The sequence below is a fragment of the Phascolarctos cinereus genome, unplaced genomic scaffold (assembly GCF_003287225.1).
Source record: "Phascolarctos cinereus isolate Bilbo 61053 unplaced genomic scaffold, phaCin_HiC Scaffold_2;HRSCAF=192, whole genome shotgun sequence".
Lineage (NCBI taxonomy): Eukaryota > Metazoa > Chordata > Mammalia > Diprotodontia > Phascolarctidae > Phascolarctos > Phascolarctos cinereus.
Window position 1 is genome coordinate 313,487,955 of NW_027555625.1, and position 17,116 is coordinate 313,505,070.

Genomic DNA, 17,116 nt, shown 5'->3' on the forward strand with positions numbered 1-17,116 from the left:
ATTGGTTTCATATATCCTCATACTTTACCCCGAGTACTTTTCTTGTTTCACCTTGTCGTCTGGGAGCACGGACCCCACCCCCCCCGAAACAATATATAGTATGACCCAACATGGCAGCGTTCACTTAGCCTCAACTAGGGGCGGAGCCGGAAGCGGTCTCACCCCGCCTCTCTGCAGGAGGGCGGGCGGCTTGGAAGGGGCGGGGTTCCGCTTCCGGCAGCGGTGGCTGCAGCCTCGCTCTGGTCCCTGCGGCTGGCGGCCCAGCCGTGTGTCTCCTCCTCCGCCGCCGCCATATTGTCTGTGTGAGGAGAGGGGAGAGCGGCCGCCGCCGCCGCCGCCACCACCACAGGTAAAGCGCAGTGGGCAAGCGGGGGGGTTGGGAGTGTGGGTTCGGATTGGGGGAACAAAATCTGCTGCTCAGCTGGCCTCTCCGAATTACTCCTAGAAGGCCTGCCGCCTTAACCCTACTCTCCCGCCCCCCCCCGCTCTGGGGGGCCCCCAGCAGCCTTCGGGGCCGTCTTTCGGGGGGCCAGCAGGGGCCGGGGCGGCGGGCGGGGACATCCTGGGGAACGGGGAGCAGGTCTCCAGGAAAGGGAAAGGAGAGATCTGGAAGTGTGTTGGGGTGGGGTAAGAGGGGGCTGGGGAGCCCCTCGAGGTAGAGAGGCTGGGAAGGGGGACAGCCTGGAAGGAAAGGGGAGGAGACATGGGTGGGGCGGGAGGGAGGGGCGGCTGACGAGGGACGGGGGGAGTGGTGTTGCAGGAGGTGGAGGAGAAGGGAGGGGGCTCCTAGGGGGACCTCGGGGGGGGGTTAATGCCCACCCGAAAGCAGAGGATTAGGCTGGAGGGAAGTCCAGGGTGGGGTCTATCGAGAGCAGAGGACCCTGGTGGGGAGGTACTAGGAAGGATGGGTGGGGTTGTAGTTTGGAGACTGGGTTTAGGCCCGGAAAGATAAGGGAAAGGGGTCTATTCAGAGTAGGTCTGGTGGCCTCGGACTATATCAGGTTAGAGTTGTAAAGGTGGTTACTGATGAACATGTGGAGGATAGGGGTTAAGTTAAGGTTTTGTGGAGTGTGTAGGGGGAGGGGATGGAACAAGATCGGCAATTTCTTGACTAGAAAAACGATGGGATTTAAGACAGTAGGGAGGAGCTTCTATAGGATGTAGGATGTACCCTTGTGTGTTTGGGGACAGCGTCCAGTCAATGAAGTTGCTTTCTTGGGTATTAGGAAAGATAGCTTTGTAGAAAAGGGAAAAGGTGAAAGAAACAGGTGGCCCAAACATTAAAAATAGGGAATATTTTTAGTGGGATTAGCTTCCTTATTTTATGGGACTAATAGTTATTAATAAGTTTAGCCTACATTTGGATAAAATTGGAGACCAAGAACCTGAGAAGAACCAAGACTTCCGAATGTTTTTTTCTACTTGCTGGATGACCTGTTTGATCTTAAGTCAGTTGACTTGACAAGCAAGTCTGAGCTGGGGCTGAATGTTAAAATTTGGCCTGGACTTCGGTGTCCTTGTAAACACCTCCAAGAACTTGTAGCTGTTGCTTTTCTCCATTCCAGAATTCCACCTTCAGCTTATCTGGATTGATTTGCCTTGTTCCAACTTTGGTGATTTGGCTTCATAATCTTTTGTGGGGGAGGGGCAGGGATGGGTAGTAAAATATTGACTTGGAAAACAAATTGCCTGTTATGTTTTCTGTTTGATCAACTGAGTAAAGAGTCAAATTACACTAGAACAGTTACCTTAAAAACAAAATTTTGAAATAATAGAATTTAAAATGTTGGGAATAATCTAGTCTAGTCCCTTTTACAGATGAAGAAATTGACACTGAGGATTTTACCCAAGGTCACAGATAATACTAGTTTAGGTTCTTTTAGTAAAGGACTGATGATGGGGAGAGAAAGAGGCCCAAAGTTGAGGAAGGGATTCATTTATGGGCAATGGTTGCTTCTTAGGGGCTGATAACAGCTGGTAACTAACTGTCTCAACACAAGGATATTTTTAGTTCTTCTTTTGCTACCCACTATCTTCCCTAATAAATCCTTGCTTGCTTTCACTTTTGTCTCCATGTTTGAACATTTAACTTAATATCCTGCCTTTTCCTTTTATATTCTTTTAAACTAAAGAATTAATTCCTTTGAGAAGTCATCTTAAAGTCTTTAGTAGATAAGAGCTGAAAAAAAGTTTGTTGGGAATAACTTTCTAAAGAACAAAGGCAACAAAGGATTACTTTTCTGAGGTGCCTGGCTCACAGATGCTCGGGTAGCATTGGGAAAACTTCCTCTTGACACTTAAATGTTCTGCTAGCATGAGATAGTCTCTGCTCTTTGATGTTTGTATAACAGTTCAAAGGTGGAAAGACCATCAACATGTGGCAAAATAAAAGTTTAGTTCTGTTTTGATAGAACTTTCAGAAAGTTTTTTTCTTATTCTGTCTACCATAATAGACTTCCTGGAAAAAATTATATGTTTAACGTGAAACTTATAGTGATATTGTCATTTTGTCCCCATTAATTTGTATTGCCCAGTAGAAATATGTCATCAGCAAGATCAAGTATACAGTTCAGTGCATCACCCTTTTGGAAGCTTATGCTTTTTAGAAATAAGGACTGTGCCGTGATATTATTTTCCAGTTTGGTAGACCTCTGGAAATTGTTCGAAGGGTCCTACTACTCCTTCCATCCACATCATTTGCTTTGAGGTCTCAAGGCTACCTATCTTTAAAGGTCCATGGATTTTATTGGTCACCTTCATTTCAAGGTTTAAGAGTCAGGCCTGAGACCTGCTGAATTATGCAGAATGTTGTATTTAGTGTTTGGAGAAATGCCTTTTAGTCTTAGTTTAACCAACTTCTATAGAATCAAGTGTAAAATAAATAATGGGTTTTTTAAAGTAGAAGAATCTGAAATGGATGAGACTGGGCTTGAGTAAAATGGGCTGCAGGAGAGGAAGTAACTAACTGAAAAAATACTTGGAATGGGAGTCAGAAGTTGCTGTGACCTTCAGCAAGTCACTTTACTTCAGGCCCTAGTTTTCTCATTTTACTAGATGAGGTGTTCTTAATATTTTTCGTGGGGGGTGGGGAAAAGTGTAGAGATGGACATTTTTGGCAGTGTGGTGAAGCCTATGGACTCCCCAGAATAATGATTTTTAAATTCATAAAATAAAATACGTAGGATTACAAAGGAAACAAATTTAATTGAAATAAAAGTTATCAGAATGTTTTAAAAATCTAGTTCAGTGACCTCAGGTTAAGAACCATTGCTACTAGATAATCTTTAAGGGTCTTTCCATGTGGATTTCTGTCTTACATATTTAATGAGAGAGGAGGGGAATAATGTTCTCTTTGTTTACAATTTCATAGAAGCAAAGAATTATAGAACTTAACAGACCTTAGATAGCTTATTTAGTTTCCTTGTTTTATAGATTTAAGAAAATGAGTGAGAGACTGACCCAAGGTCCCATAGCTAGTTAGTGGCAGATCAGGGATTAGAATCCAGTTTTCTTTACTCCCAGTCCCAACATGCTTTCCACTACATTTGCACTGTGGTCCCAAGGCAATATGCATATATGCACATGAGCACACAGTTCACAAGTTAACTGGTATGACTTGACCTAGTATTGAATAAGTACTCAGCCTTCTTTTGACAATAAGTTTCAAATGAGAAATCCTAGGTTTTTGGTTCCTGGCCTGTCATTAGTTAGTTTCCTGGATGACCTTGAGTAAGTTGTTTACTATCTCTGTTTCACAGGAGTATTTAGGGTGAATTAATATTGCTTTTGAACGCTTATGATAGATGAGGCTACAAAAGTAGAAAGCATTTTATTACTTGACTGCATTCAATAGTGGGAAATGTGAGCCAAACTAGATTTGCAAACAAGGAAGAAATTTCTCCAGGATTATTAAGACAAAATTCCCACTAAAAGAAAGATTTGAGTTGGATTATGGATACAGGGTGATTGTTTTTCTCCCTGTATTTTGTGTTCCTGAGAGTAGATTCTAACAGATTTCTCTGTTGAGTAGTCATTTTCCTATGGTCTAGATATCAAAGATTGTTAGCCTTTAAAAAAAAAAGTTTGAGGGTGAAAGATTCACAGTATCGCAAGATGTTGCTAAGAGTGGCATTTCAGTGCTTGCTTTAGGATCCTACACATAAGGTACCTACCTAGTAACTGTTGCTATGGTGGGCAAGCTTTTTTTTTTTTAATATTCTCTGTGAAGGAAAATATTGATGCCTTTTCTGAAGTAAAGGTTAACAGCTTAGATTAACTCTTATATGGTTTTAGAATTGTGGGTTCTTAGAACCATTAGAGCTCTTGAAGGTATTTGTCTGTGCTTACAGTTTTCTCGTTTTGGTGATTTCTTGATAGATTTTCTTAGATAAATTTATTTTAGTTTGTTGAGAAAGATGAGTATTGTGAATTCTCTGAAATTATAATTATATATGCTGATAGTTATTCAGAATTTTTTGTATGTTTATGGCAGTATTTTCTAGTTGCTAAAACAGCTCCCCAGTAATGAGACTTTACTGCTTATATCTTCAGATATTAAGACATTGATTCTTAAAATATGAATCATTATTCAAGTAAAGGTGAAATTGCAGAAAAATTCTCAGATATGTAAATATTCTATTAATTTACTTAGTAAGTCAGAATATACAGGGATTTGCCATGAACGTTTTTTAGCCATTGCACCTGTAACAATTGTAGGGTTTACCAAATGGCACAGGCTCAAAAGGTGAGTCATTTTACCTTTCCAGTCTTCGATTTCTTCATCTATAAAATGAGAGGGTTGGACTAGGAGATTTCTAGGTCACTTCCAATTTTTAATCTGAGAGAAATTGTGATAGTTAAGGTCTAGAGTGTTATATACTCTATAGGATATATAGAGTTGAGAGTGACCTTAGAGAGCATGTGGTCCAACCCTCTCCTCTTATAAATCAAGACTAGAAAGGTGAAATGACTTGCCTAAGGTTTCCTTCATGTTCAGTGAGTAGGACTTGAGGCCAGCTTTGCAGACTGACTCCTAAGGCTCTCTCTACAGTGCAGAAAGTTGGACACTTTCTGAAGTGTTTCCTGTTTCAGTATCAATTTGCTTTGTGTACATGAGGGTATAATTTCTGAAAGGTATTTGTAAATTTAAAATTTAGAAGTTCATGACCTTTATTAAACTGAGGCTACTATCAGTGAAGACAGATGGTTACAAGGAGGTGATTCAGGACTAAGACAAATCTTCAGACTTGTTTCCATCTACAATTTCCATTGTCTTTTTAATGAGATTTCTTGATATACAGTTTCTGTTAGTGGGCAAGGTCCTGTGTTGCTGGTACTTAAAATACCAGCAACACATGGCCTTACCTACTAACAGAAAGCCTAGACTGGGGAAGTGAATGCACTTTGGACTTCTTAAAAGATTTCTCTTTATTTTGGCGGACTGAGCATCTCTTAAAATGGCTAGAATTCCTCACTTCTGACATGGTTAAAACAACAACAACAACAACAACAACACAACAATCATGCTCTGCATTCCTGGGCTACCTTTTACCAGTATCAGAATTCTCTTATATCATGGGGTCTCAAGAAACAAAACTTGGGAGGTTCCTGGTGTATTGTGTGGCTGGTTAATTGCTTTGGTCTCTTGAGGTAGTTATTTCTTCATTAATGTTTGTCTCTTCTCCCTGCCCTATCCTCTGAGAGGATCCACCACTCTGCTTTCTTGTTTACTGTACATTGTCAGGGCTCCTATGCCATAAACTCCCCAGGGTTGGAACCTGTCTTATCATTACTTGCTCTCTGTTTTTATAACTCAATGTGTAATAAGTGGAAATAACATCTGTTTTATAGTTCTTCCTTTTTTTTAGCTGATTTTTATAATACTGTAGCTGCCTAACTAATCCAATTCAGATAAGTAAACCAGGAAGCCCTGCCTATTAGACTTCTTGATTTCTCCTTATTTCACTCCCTACCCCTACCCCCGCCCCCAGTCTAAAGACAGTTTTGACAGGGGTGTATCTGGAGAATTTTGAGTTGAACATTGAATAGGAATATTTATAGTTATATGTTAGTTCAGTTTAACAAACATGAAACACTTGCTTTGTGAAAGTGGTGGAACTTAATGCTAGGATAGAGTGACTTTTAAAAAAGCACAGCCCCTGCTGTTAAGAAATTTATACAAATTTTCAACTGTGTCATTGCAAGGGAAAGGTCCAAATAGTGATCTGAGACATAGATTTCAGGAGAGCAAGATCACATTAAGCTACACAGGTGACACCTGAACTGGGTCTTGAAGGGAAGGATTTCAGCAAGTATAGTTGAGGAGCTGGAATTGTATGTGTGAGACAAAGAAGGGCAAGAACGTGGCTAAGATGAAACACTGAGGGGGTTTAGTTAATAGGGAATGAAGTATTGTAAAGTAAAAGTGGGAAGACAACTTAAGAGACGGACTGTGAAGGGCCAGAAAGTCAGGATGAAGAGTTTGTACTTTGATAGGCAGTGGAGAGTTTTCTGAAGGGGGGTGGGTGTGTGTGTGTGTGTGTGTGTGTGTGTGTGTTAACAAGAAATGTTGTGATAATACCAGTACATTAAGAAGAGTTTGTTGGTGTAGCAGTGTGAAGGAGTGGTGTTGGAACATACTCTTTTGTAGGATATTCAGTTATATTGCGTTAAATTGGGATTATTCATGGTTTCTGAATGTTATTTCTCATGCTTCCAGAAGTTATTGCAGTTTATTGAGGAAGTAAAATTCTGTGTAGTCATGACAATTTAGTAAATTAACTGGGAGGTGGGTTTGCAGATGATAATTAAGTATTTGTTTTAAAATCTGTAAATCCAAAGTAATTTGCAAGTTCAGTCTTCAAAGAACGTTTGTTGAACATCTTAGGGAAGGGAAGAAACTATATAATACTTACTGTGTATGAGGTAGATGCTTATCCCCATTTTACAGTTAAGGCAGAAGAGGTTAAGTGACTTTCCCAGGGTCACACAGCTAGTAAGTGTCAAGTGTCTGAGGCTGGATATAAACTCAGGTCCTCCCAACTCCAGGGCCAGAGCTCTATCTACTGTTCCACCCAGTTGACCCTACTTCTAATAATCTTAAGCAAGACACTGTGTTGTCAGTGTATGCATCCAGTTTGTTCACTAGACCATAGCCTTTTAATTTTCCTATAAAAACAAAGAGTTCAGCTTTTGCTGTATCAATTATTTGTCACAAAATTCTGTGGTTATAGAATTTACAGTTGGAAGAGACCATAAAGATCATCTAGTCAGTCCTCTTATTTTACAGGTGAACAAACAGAGGCCAAGAGAGGTTTAAGTGAATTCTGCCTAGTAATAGAAGTCCTTCATTAATTTTCTATATTGGAAATGAAGAAGCAAAGGTCTGTAGAGAGTACTTTATTTGATGGTTGAAGTTGAAAGACCGGGCCTCAAAATGTCTGTCCTACTTTCTGAGGTTTTATACTGTGTTGCAATCATTTTTTTGTTGTGAAAATGTTAATGTTTTGTTGCTCATGTGTTTGTTTTTTTTACCTGGGGGGGAGTAAATAGTATATGCCATATTTTGTGAGAGAAGTGGAAAAAAGTAAAGGGAAATAATGCTCTGAATTATGAATAGGGAAGAGCTCAGGACTAAGAGTTCAGAGAGCTGTGTTAAAATTCTCTCTCTAATCTTCACATAATTATACTTAAGCTAAGTCACATCCCTTCTCTGGGTCTGTTACCTGACTTGCAAAATGAGGGGGTTGGATTAGATGGTTTTTAAATACCCTTTCCAACTCATGCTATTAATCTAAGAATTATAATTTCTTAATGTAAATATGCAGATTTATACAGGCAGAAGTTTCAAGGTGGTAAGTGAAACTGTGGCAGTTTACCTTCTATACCCTCGTGAGACAAATTGAACTGTTGGCTTTTTTTATTGATATCTTTTATTTCTTACATCATCATAGTTTTCCAAAGCAAAGCGTGTCTCCCTTGCTTTTCTCCTTCTAGAGAGCCATCCCATGTAACTATAAATAGTGTTTTTAGAGAGGAAAAAAAATCAGCACAACTGATAAACACATTGAAAAAGTCTGGAAATGTATAACACCTATTGACTTCCTACCTCCATTGGGGAGTGTGGGGAAAGGCTGAGGTGTCCTCTCATATTTCTTCATTTGAGTCCTGTTTGATTTTTGTGGGGAAAAAAATATTTTTTTTGCATCAGCTTGAGTTTTTAGTGTGTAGTTCTTCCTATTTACATTGTTTTCACTGTATATATTGTTTTCTTGACTCTGCTTGCTTTACTCTTACTTTGTCCATATAAATCTTTCTGTGCTTCTGTTTTCATCACACATTATTTCTTATAGCACAGTAATATTCCATTACATTCATATACCACAGTTTGTTTAACCATTCTCCAATGGAGGGGCATCTACTTTGTTTCCAATTCTTAGCTACCACAAAAAATGCTACTATAAATATTTTGGAGTATATGGGGACTTTCTTCTTATTGATGGCTGTCTTTGGAGTATAAGTCCAGTAATGGAGTCTCTGGTTCAAAGGATATGGACTTTTTTGTCACTTTATTTGCATAATTCCTAATTGCTTTCTCAGGTGTTCCAAATTTAATAATTTATTGTAAATTTGTGAGTTTTTTACTGCATTGAAATTTTGGTGGTACAGTATTTGGTCATTTAAACCTATAGTATCATACTGTAAACAAGTCATTACGTGCACATATTCCTGCCCATGCATGCTGAACTTCCCAACAGTGCTCAACAAGCTTACCTACCAACACTTGCTTGTTAAGACCTGTCATTAGACTTTACCACTGATCTCTTATAACTTTCATTTTGTGTGTTTATTTGGAAAATAATGTCATCACTACAACTTTAACTCTGTTATGCAACAGATGAAACATATTTGAATGTTTTTTCAAAAATTTTTTCTTTCCTTATGCTTCCACTGCCCCTTTATTTTTATTCAGTGCCCCACAATTGTACCTGAAGCTACTACCAGATGACCCCCCCATTGTTCCATTGTCCTCCAGGGGGCAGTATTGCTCACTTTGGGAACCTTTGATTAGTGTCATTTTACCTTTCTAGCACTATTTCCTATTATTTAACCTATCCACCCTACCCCTCCACCCCCCCACTCCTCATATACACGCATTTGATGCCTCAGCAAAACTGTTCTTAATTCAGGGCCTCGAATCATCCTGTGATCTTTCCCACCTCTGCTTGGTTCTATGGTTGCCTATTCCTGAGATACTTTTTCTCCCCCATTCACTTACTAATTTCTACCTCCTTTAAAGCCTAACCCAAATGTCTCCACCTCCATGATCTCCCTTTGATCCTTCATTAGTCTCCCTCAGACCCCTCCAAGCAGTTCATTTTGCAACTGTAACACATTTAGCATGTAAATTGTGTTCTGGTGTTACCTGTTCTTGACATTTCCTAGCTAGACTATCAACTCCTTGAGGGTTCCTAATCTTTGTATCTTCTCTAGTACTAAGCACTGCTCTATGCACAGTTGATACCTAATAAAAGCTTAAGAAACTAATTATTCAGATAGCTCATTATACATACTAACAATATAAAATTACAGAAGTAACTGAAATAACATCCCACCCCCCAAATTACAAAAAAATTCCCCATTTTTGACAGACTTTGCTAGGAAGAAAAAATAAAGACCTTTTTTCTTTGAGAAAAAAAAAGTGCCACTGATTATCTTTGAAAAGTCTTGGTGAAGATTGACATTTAACATTCAACAAACTTGGATCTTGTACTGGAGACCTAATTAAAGTGCAGAAAATGTTTTCTTTCTCCTCTGTTCTTCCCTCCCATTCCTCAGAAAACTTAGCAGTCATATACATGCTTTAAACTGCTTAAGTTAACAAATTATTCCACCTCATCCCCATATCATCTCTAATTACACCGTAAGAGTGCAAAGTCACCAAATATCGACATAGTTTATCAGGTTGTTTGAAGGGGATCATTCAGGTTGTTCTCTGGGTATGTTTAAGGCAAATTTAATAATATATTTTTGTTTTCATGTCGTCTATGTAAACTGCTGTTTCTTCCCCTCACTCCCTTCAAGAAAGTCATCCTTTGTAATAATTTTTAAAAGTTCATTGAAATTGGCCAATGTTGAAAAAGTCTGGTATTATATGCACTGCTTCACACTCGGCCCCACCTCTGCAAAGAAATAGAGAGAGGTGTCTTCTCATAACTCTTCTTTGGCTATTATAATTTGAAAACATTAAGTTTTTGTGTTTATGTATCAGAGCATTAGCTTTCAGTTTTTTTCCATTTACATTGTTATACTTACAGATTATGTTGCTTTATTAAGCCTATTTCATTTTGCATCTGTTTTTTATCTTTCACTGCTTCTCCATATTCATTTTGAGCCAGTCAGTAATATTTAATTACATTTATGTCCCATAGTTGTCATTCTCCAGTCAATGAGCATGTTCTTAATCTGCCAGTTCCTTGGTACCACAAAATTGCTGCTACAAACATTTTTATCTCTTTGCAACCCTTCTTTTTTGACATTGACTTCCTTGAGTTAGATATAGTGGAATCTCTGGGTCAAATGACATGGACATTCTAGTCACTTATTTCTGATTTGATTTTTATTGGATTTATTAGCTCTGTTTCTAATTTGTTAAATTGTAGGTCCAAAGGTAGTTTTTTTTAATTACTTTTTTTATTACAGTTTTCCTTTAAATCAACTGGTTATCATATGCTTCTATGCTTGGTTTAGGATAGTTTTACAATTCTTAAGTTTGCAATTTCTGTTGCTTGCTTTTGCAAAAGAAGCACAGTTAGCTTAGCAGAATTTATTTTCTGAAATTTTATTTTTCCCCATTTTTTCCCCCAGCCATTCTTTCGTCTAAACTTTAGAGGGTAAGCATCCAACTTCAGGCCACTTTGGGTAATAAGAAGTCTTTAAGAATAGTCAGTCAATAAACATTTATTAAGAACTTTTTATGTTCCAGGCACTGTGTTAAAGTGATGGGGTTAGAAAAAAAAGGCGAAAGCTAGTGCTTGGTTTCAAGGAGTTCACAAGTCTAATGGGGAAGACAACATCCAAACACCTATCATAGTATTTCGAAGCTTCAATCAATCATATCTTTCATAGTCATTCATTATTTTAAATGGGTATATACAGGGTTATGTGTTGGGCAAGGCAACCAAGATAAGATCTCTGTTCATGGGTGAAGGGTATTCAGGGGGTAACTAGGTGGCACAGTGGATGGAGTGCTAGGCCTGGACTTAGGAAGACTTGTCTTCCTGAGTTCAAATCTGGCCTCAGACACTTATTAGCTGTGTGTCCCAGAGAGAACCACTTAGCCCTATTTAGGAACTAAAGGAGAAGATGGCAAACCACTCCATTATCTTTGCCAAGAAAACCCCATCTGGGGTCATAAAGAGTTGGACATTACTGAAATGATTGAACAACAATAACAACAGGTATTTATGACATAGCTATAACTATAATGCAGAGTATAAGGAGAGCATATCAGGCATTGTAGTGTAATAGAAAGCTTGGGCTTGAGTCCCAAGTTCATGATTTTCTAGACTGACATTAGGGTGAATCACTTGAACCTGATATCAGTTTCTTCATTTATAAAATAGAAATAAAAATAATATTTGTACTACTTTGCTTTAAAAGGTTATGTGTAGGCAGTGCATTATTGTAGAAAGTGCATGAATTTGGAGTTAGAAAAACCTGTGTTTGAATTCCCAGCTCTGCTGCTTTACCTGTATGACTGGGTATGTTTAGTCTGGGGGCTTTAGGTTCCTCAGTGTAAAATGAAGGGGGTTGAACTAGATGTCTAAGGTTCCTTCCAGAAATTCTCTGAAATAAGAATATAGATAAAACATTATAAACCTTAAGGTATTATATAAATGTCACTTATTAAAGAAAGATACAAAGTGCTATATAACATCTAAGGAATGAGAGCTCATTTATGACCAGGAGAATTAGGAAAGAATTTATCCTTTGAGCCAGGTCTTAAACCAAAAAAGGTAAGATTTCAAGATGCAGAGACTAGACTTAGAGCATTTCAGAATTAGGGAACTGAGAGTAAAAACTAGCTCAGAAGTAATAATCCTTTTAGGTGGAATTTTAGCAGGACTTTACTTTGATTACCCTGCCTATTCCAAGGGTTTTGAATATAGCAGGTACTTAAAATAATAAATGAACACGAATCATGCTGATTGAAATTTATTCAGCATAGGGAGTGGCATAAGAGAAGGCTTAAAATGGGTAGTTAGTATGCCCAAAGGGTTTAAAACTGCATACCGTTTGATCCAGCAATACTACTACTACTACTAAGTCTGTATCCCAAAGAGATATAAAAAAAGGGAAAGGACCTATTTGTACAAAAATATAGCACCTTTTTGTAGTGGAAATTGAAGGGATGCCCGTCAATTGAGGAATGGCTGAGCAAGTTGTGGCATATGATTGTAATGAAATGTTACTGTGCTATAAGAAGTGATGAGTAGGCTGATTTCAGAAAAAAACTGGAAAGACTTATGTGAGATGATACAAAGTGAAATGAACAGAACCAGGAGAACATTGTACACAATAATGGCAATACTGTAGGATGGTAAACTGTGAATTATTCTCAGCAATACAATGATCTAAGACAGTGTCAAAGGACTCATGATGAAAAATGCTATCCACCTCCAGAGAAAGAACTGATGGAGTCTGAATGCAAATCAAAGCATGCTATTTTTTACTTTCTATATTTTTTGGTGGCTTTTTATTTCCTTTGGGTCTGTGTCTTCTTTCACAGCATGACTGATAATGGTAATATATTTTACATGATTGAAAATGTATGACATATCAAATTATTTACTGTTTGGAGGGGGGAGCGAGAATTTGAACTCAAAATTTTTTTAAATGAATGTTAAAAATTGTCTTTACATGTAATTGGAGAAAAAATAAAATTATTTAAATAGTGGTGGAGAAAGGTATTAAGCACCTTTTTCAAATTTGGTGAGAACTTTTCATATTATGTTCCATTTGAGCCTCAGCAACATAGTAAGCTAGGTAATACAGGTATTAGACTCATTTTACAGATGCAGAAACAACCTCAGAAAGGTTAAATAAGTTGATTTTGATCACATAGTTATTAGCTATTATAGGTGGAATATGAACACAATTCTTCCTGACTCCAAATCCATAACTATCCATTTATACCATCCCCTGCCTCTGGGGAGTCTTACATTCTCTGTTGTCATGTTGGAAAGTGAGATTGTGAGATGGTTTTGCATACAGCATTAATAATGATAGCTGCATGTCCTTTGTTAGAGGCATAATCATACATAAAGTTTCATAATTGGTTTGCTGTAAAACTGCTTCATTTTCTTAATTTCCAATCAGGAACCAGAGTTGTGCTTTAGGGATTTATTTTTCCTTAGATATTTTATGGAGATCAATACACATATATTGTTGTAGTTAAACTGGAGCACTGGACTTGAAGTCAAGATACTTAGGTTCAGGTGATTCTGACACTAAATATGTGGCCTTGGATAAATAATTTCTCTTAGGTTATTTTTCTTTATCTTTAAAATGGGCGTTCCTCACAGGGTTGTTGTGAGGATCAAATGAGATAATTGATGCAAAGCACGTATAAAACTATATGGCATCATGCAGACTTAAGTGCCGTGAGACCTCATTCATTTGGACCTGGGAAGAATCTCTAAATATTAATATATATTAATATTAATAATTAATGTTAATATTAATAAAACCATTCACATTATATAGGCTTACAAAACACTTTATTCACAAAACCTGTGAGATAGGTTGTACAGGATTAAATAATCTTAGATTTAAAGCTAGAGGAAATCTTAAAGGTCATTGAATTCCCCTTGTATTTTGGATATTTTTGTTTTTGTTTTTTTCAAACGAGGACAGTGAGGCCCAGCAAGCATGTGACTTGCCCAGGGTCTCAGAGCAGTAGAGTCAGGATTTGATGCCAGGACCTTTTGAGTGCTGAATCCTGCACTAGTATTTTGGCTTTCTACCTTTTCTCTCAAATTTTAACAGATGAGGAAACAGTGTTATACAGTTTGCCCAAAGTTACACAGCTACTTAAATGGCAAAGCCAGGACTTGAACTCAGGTATTCTCTTTATAGGGCAGCTAGTTAAGGCAGTGAATAGAGCACCAGGCCTGGAGTCAGGAAAACTATTTTCCTGGGTTCAAATTCTACTTCAGACATTTGCTAGCTGTGTGACCCTGGGCAAGTCACTTAACCCTATTTGCCTCAGTTTCCTCATCTGTAAAATGAGCTGGAGAAGGAAATGGCAAACCATCCCCCTATCTTTGCCAGGAAAACACCAAATGGGGTCACAAAGGGTCAGACACCACTGAAAAAAACTGAACAATGTTCACTTTATGATTCAGTCTTTTTCCTCTACTTCCAAGTTCACTTTAAAGCATCTATAGCACCTATCATTCATAGGTGTACTCCGATTCAAGAACTAACTTGATGTAATTGGGTGCATTTTAGTTGATAGGGCTCCACTGGGTATATGATCTCATTAGTGGGGTTACTTCCTCTTCTACAAATTAGAACTAGTATACAGCTTCATTTGCACAATTTCTGCCTGAGCCCTTTCATTAATTCACTATGTAATGCTTTAATTCTCTTAATATTTTATAGATACCTCTGCAACATTTAATTTGACCTTTTACTGTTCCTTGCTTGACTAGCCCTACTGAAATTAGGGGTGGTTTTTTTTTATATTTTAGTAATATGAAACTAGGCTGCGCTCCATTCTTTGTTGATAAAAATTCTGTGCAATTAACATAGCATTTTGTTTGTATATTCTAAGCCTCTTAAGTACTTAAAATATTCTTTTTATAAAATAGCCAAGTTATTCTGTTTACACTATTAATTTGTTTAGCCACTATTTTTTTTTCATAATGTAAAGGTAATGGTCCAAGTTCAGAATTGGAATTAATTGAATTAATAAGGTTTTCTTTAAAATACAGAAACAGTAATATTAAATAGAAATCAAACTTCCATGTTTCAGACACCCAAGAACTTTGGGTTTTGTGTCCTTGATCTCTTATGATTTTTTAAGTAAACTTTTATTGGTGACTTTTTTTTATATCACTAGACTTTCTCCCATCATTCTTCCCCCTTTCCCTCCCAGTGAAACATCTTATATGACAAAGAATGTTTTTTAAAGAAAAAAGTGTGTGTGAGGGGAATCAGCAAAACCAACCAGCACATTGAAAAAGTTTGAACCTGTGGACCTCCCACCTCTGCAGAGAATTAGGGTAGGCGTTGGAGAGGCTATCTTCTCATATATCTCTTTGGGGGCACACTTGTTCTTTGTAATTTTGCAACATTTACTTGATTGTTGTGGTTCTTTCCATTACATTGTTGTAATCATTTTGTATATTGTTTTCTTGGCTCTGCTTACTTCACTTTGCCATTAGATCATGCAAGTCTTTTCCATGCTTCTCTATATTCATCATATACATAGTTTCATGCAACATGTAACATTTCATTACATTTATGTACCACAATTTGTGTAACAATTCTCTAATCAAATGGATGTCTACTTTGTTGCTAGTTCTTTCCTACCACAAAAGGAAAGAACTGCTGTAATATAAAGTGTTGGTGTATATGGATACTTCTTATCAGCGATGTCACATTTAAATTGGAAATTTTGTTGTTTGGAACTTCCTTTAGAAAGGTAAGCAGTTAGATAAGCATAGACTTGTAGATTTTGAAGGCATACTTCACAGTTTACAGAGAGCTTTTTTCACCACAGTCCCTTGTGAGCATTATCCCCATATCCACAGCATTTTATAGATGAAGAAACTGAGACTTAGAAGTGAAGTAACTAAGGATCATGGAATTTAGAGTTAGACAGGACCTTAAAAAACACGTAGCCAAACCTTACAAATTTTATAGCTTGGAAAACCAGTGTCTGGAAAATAAAAGTGATTTTCTCAAAGGTGCAGAGATAGAAAGTAGAGCCCTGATTGGAACTCTTAATCCACTATCCTAGGCATATCATATTGCCAAGAAAATATAGTTAATGAATGCCAGACTCAGGTCCAGAATCTGGGTCTTGAGATTGTAATTATGTGCTACCATCCCTTACCTTGTTTATTTGTTATATAAATGTACAGTCTGGTTATAAAAAAGAGCTCCCAACAACAGTTAAACTGTTAAAACAGTTGTCAACATCATTTGCCTATAAAAGCTGTATTTTCCTCAGGAATACTTATGGATATATTTACTGTACAAATCTGTCTTCCTTAGGAATGGTTGATTTATAGTGCATGGATTTTTTTTTTAATCTTGCTTTCTAGATAGAAGTTGCCTTATAAATATTAGGGTTACAGTTTGTAAATTGTTTTGGCTGGTTTGTTAGTTTAGAATTCCACTGCAAACTAGCTTTAGAATAACTACCAACTGCAGGGGAAAACCTGCTAAAACATTATTATTAATTAGTTTTTCTCTGTCAAACAACTTGATTTTATCTTTAGTTGCTAAAAATAAAAGGCAGTATGGTGGAACTGAACTTGGACTTAGAAGCCCTGGATTTGAGTCTCAGGGTGGCTTTCAATAAATCACTTCCCCTTTCTGAACCTTTGTTTTATCTTTTTTTACCTCAGAATCCAACTCCCTGTTCAATGTGATAGTAATAATATTTGTAACCTCACAAGGTTATTAAGAAGAAAGCAACTTGTAAACTATAAAGTGTTACAGAAATGTGAGCATATATTAGAAATGAAAGGCAGGTAGATTTCCAAAAAACCTGGAAAGACTTAAATGATGCAAAGTGAAATGCAAAATCAGGATAATGTGGAACACAGCAACATTGTGCAGTGATCAACTTATTATAAACTTAGCTCTTCTCAGCAATACAATGATCCAAGACAATTCCAAAAGACACATGATGGAAAATGCTATCCACATCCAAAGGAAGAACTATGGAGTCTGAATTCAGATTGAAACATGCTATTTTCACTGTTTTTCTGTTTCACTGTTTTTTCTTTCTCGTAGCTTTTCCCTTTTGTTTTGATTTTTTCACAACGTGACTAATGTGGAAATATGATTAATATGATTGTATATGTGTAACCTATAT

General features: G+C 37.4%; 1 protein-coding gene across 2 annotated transcripts in view; it reads left to right on the top strand.

The window, feature by feature from the left end:
* Positions 1-202: 202 nt before the first annotated feature.
* CSNK2A1 (casein kinase 2 alpha 1) overlaps positions 203-17,116 on the top strand; it is a 54,638-nt gene continuing 37,724 nt past the window's right edge. For both annotated transcript variants that reach the window (XM_020990666.2, XM_020990667.2), the window contains exon 1: positions 203-349. The gene's annotated coding sequence lies outside the window, so the exon portion shown is untranslated. The remainder of the gene's footprint in view (positions 350-17,116) is intronic.